We start from the raw sequence: 3768 nt of genomic DNA, 5'->3' as shown, positions 1-3768 counted from the left end.
TTACATTATTATGTACTTTTTTTGTTTATTATCCTTCAAAGATCTTTTATTCTTATTTTTGTTTTACTATATGTTTACAGATGCCTACCCTTGTGAATTGGTGTTACCTTATGGGGAGTTAGACCAAAAATGTGCCAAGGGATTGGTCTTTCCATATGGGAATGGGTTAATAGACGACATCTATTGTAGATATGAAAATTTTCCTGGAGGTTCTAATAGACAGCATCGATTGTAGATATGAAAATTTTTATGTTCCTGTGATGACAAAAGAAGTTGCTAACCTACAAGGGGCGGTTGGCACTATAATTCCATGGCCCCGGATTGCAATTATTCTCGTAAAGGTACATATGCATTATCCTCTACTTTTTAAGTTACTATATAAATAATAAATTATAATTGTATGTGATAGTCAAATGAATTAAAATGTAGGAACAAAGAACTAAGAAACAAATTCCAACCACAAGTTTGGTGCCAACAAATGCAAGGGCTGGTACAAACAAGAACATACCCAACCAAACAGCCAGCATGGCAAGGCCGATTGAATATCTTCGTGATTGCTTGAAGACCAACCCAGTGGTTAACATTGTATCCGATTTTGGGATCTTAGAAGTCGGGAAATATGATTTTTCGGTTACAAGTGAAGAATATTTTCGATTGTTGAGAAAAAAAACAACCGATGCTTCCATCTTGACTGCTTGGCAACTGTAAGTCCATTAAAATTTTGCTATTATTAGTTGACCATAACATTTTTTGTTTTCTTGTTTGTAGGATTCTTCATTCAATGGTTCGGACACATATGAACAAATGTGCTTTCTTGAACCCTTATAATATTGATATTTCCATATTTATACATGTTTTTAGGCAATATTTACTTATATTATTATTAATATTATTGTTATATGCATTGAATAATGGTACTTATAAGGTTAAAATAAATATTGCAGCTAAATAGAAGACATTTTGAAGAAAAGGGACTAAAAGCATCAAAAGACGGAACTTTGGAAGATGAAGACTTAAAAAGAATAAAAATCCAGCGAATTCACGTACTCGCGACGTGAATATTTAGGATTCACGACGTGAGTTAGACTTTTCCAGAAGATAAACATCGCGGAGGAGGAATCCTTGTAGAACACGGATATCTACTGAATTCACGTCGTGAGTCATACTCATTCACGACGTGAGAGCGAATTTTATGATAACTATATATTCTCTTGATCATTACGACTTGAGGGACTTTTGGCTAACTGGAGGAGTTTCTGGAGACGAAATTCAGAGGGAGAAGAGGTCTGGAATAGGCTTTCAAAACCAAGGAAGAAGGAAGAGTTCATTATTAGCTTTATAGTTTGGCACATTTAGCATGCTTTTAAATATGACTTGTGCTTGTTTATTTGCTAGTATGTCCAGCTAAATCTAGCTACTTCTATTAGCTAGATGAAGCTGGAACTCATGGTGTTAATACTTTAGATTTGACTTTACTTGTTGGTTATGACTTGTGTTTGATTGATTGAACCTAGCATGTTTGATTTAATATTTGTTTGCTTTAAATTCTTGTTCTGTGTAGTTAATGAATATAAATCTGCATGAATTTGAATACCTAATATTTCAGTGAACACTAGGTTATTAGAGCTAAGATCAAACCAATCTTAGATAAGTAATTAAACTATTGAACTAAGTTCTGCTAGAGAACTCATATTATGACCGTAAGTGTGTTTTTCAAATCAATCTTACATGGCTCCAATTCCATTTAATAATTGATTATGTGTTAACTATTGTGTGACCATACATAGATTTACATGAATTAATTAATGTTAGTAAATTTAGAACTGAATTGCTAATACTATCTTAATTGGTAACCAATAGTAATTGTCATAACTAATTTATAAACCATTGAGGGAAAGCGGATTCGAACTAACAGAAGTGTTTGTTAATTGATTGAATTTTTGTTAAAGAATTAAGTTCTTCTAAGCTTGCAAAATTAGATAAAACCCCTTCTTTTATTAGAAAATTAGGTTAATTTAATAGTAGGTAGATTAATTAATTAAAATCGTTCCCTGTGATCGACACCCGACTTGCCCGACTATTCTATAATTTGACTAGGTACACTGCCTAGGTGCAATTTAGTTAGTTAAGTTAGTTAGGTTATAAATATAAAATTAGGTGTAGCTATATAGGTATAATTTGCACACATCAAGTTTTTTTCGCCGTTGCCGGGGACGACTTATTTAATTGTTGATTTATTTGCTTTAAATTAATCGATCCTTTTTGTGGGGTAAAACCTGCAAAAAGTTATTTTTAGTTTAGTTTATTTTCTTCCAGTATTGAATTCACGACGTGAGCTTTATTGGCTCACGTCGTGAATCCAGTAAATTTCAGTTTTCTTTGTTTTTCTGTTTTAGTTCAGTTTTACTTTTTTATTTTTGTTTATTTTGCAGAAGTTCATGACCAGAGGCTCTAACACACCTTTGGTGCCACCACTTGAAGATCCAGAGTCAGCCCTTCACAAGAAGACGTATATGAACGCATGAGTGAGCGAAACACCAAAAAAGTCATCTTTCAAAGACCTCAAGTCAGTCTTTGGAAAGAAGTCGGGAAAGAAAGTGGGAGAGTCGAGTACATCATCAAAGGAAAAAAGCAAGATAGAAAGCTTTGAGCAAGATCCCAACCCAAAGGATATCGAATACGATACTGAGCCTGAATTTGCATTACATATAAGTGAATCTGAAGACGAGTCTGATAACGAGATGGCGGATATTGCGGATATGTCCATGGGAGCTTACAAAAATCGAATTAGAGATGATACTGGTCTTAGGCTAATACAACCTGCAATTCCTGCAACTATCCCATTCGAACTGAAAGGACACATCCTTACTGTACTAAGGGATGTACCATTTTTTTGGAAAGGATCATGAGGATGATTACAAGCATTTGGATGAAGTAAATGACATAGCAGATTATTTCAATATTTCAAATGTTCCAAGAGAGACAGTCTTGCTGAGGATGCTACCAGTCACTTTTAAAGGAGATGCTAAAGACTGGCTAAAGGCACTACCACCCGGTGCAATCACTACTTGGGTCCAAATGCGCGAACAGTTTTTAGATCATTTTTGCCCACCTTCCAAGATAGCTAAACTCAAAAAGGCAATAGCAAATTTTGAGCAAAATCCGGGTGAGTCAGTTTATGAGGTATGGGAGCGCTATAAGGGATTGTTGAGAAATTGTCCTCAAAATGACCTCAATATACAACAATAAGTGCCAATATTTTATGATGGTGTTAATGCCATGACAAGGAAACTCCTTGATTCTCAAGGACCACTTACTAAGAAAAATCTGGGGGAAGTTAAGGAGTTAGTTGAAGAATTTGCAAAGCATTCTCGTGAGTACCACAATTCAAGAAATGAGGGAGTTAAAGGAAGCGGGGGTGGAAATTCTGCAGACATGGCTGTTGTAATGGCCATGCTTGATACAATGGATAGGAGAATGACAAAAATGGACCAAACAATACATGCTATAAGAGTTGGATGTGAAAGGTGTAATGGTCCACACTTGACTAAGGATTTCAACTTAGATGATAGTGGGTATAAAAAGAATCAAGTTTGCTATTCGAGTGAGGATAAATATGATGAAGATTGGAGAAAACCAAAGAAGGAGTGGCTGCCATATGATGAATACAAGAAGCAAAAAGAGGAGAAATATAAGCAGACAGGCCGAGGCTTCTATCAAAAAGAGCAACCACCAGCCGAGAAGAAAGTTGACTTGGAAAACATGTTG

At 35.1% G+C, this 3768-nt stretch overlaps 1 non-coding gene across 1 annotated transcript; it reads right to left on the bottom strand.

Moving 5' to 3' along the window:
- Positions 1 to 3126: 3126 nt before the first annotated feature.
- LOC145151596 (small nucleolar RNA R71) lies at positions 3127 to 3233 on the bottom strand. The gene has a single exon (XR_013732161.1). It is a non-coding gene; the product is annotated as a small nucleolar RNA R71 (small nucleolar RNA).
- Between the last annotated feature and the right edge of the window lie 535 nt (positions 3234 to 3768).

This window comes from Lactuca virosa, chromosome 1 (assembly GCF_052849685.1).
Source record: "Lactuca virosa cultivar CGN04683 chromosome 1, Lactuca_virosa_CGN04683_v6, whole genome shotgun sequence".
NCBI classification, from domain to species: domain Eukaryota; kingdom Viridiplantae; phylum Streptophyta; class Magnoliopsida; order Asterales; family Asteraceae; genus Lactuca; species Lactuca virosa.
This window is presented reverse-complemented; position numbering and strand designations above follow the sequence as displayed.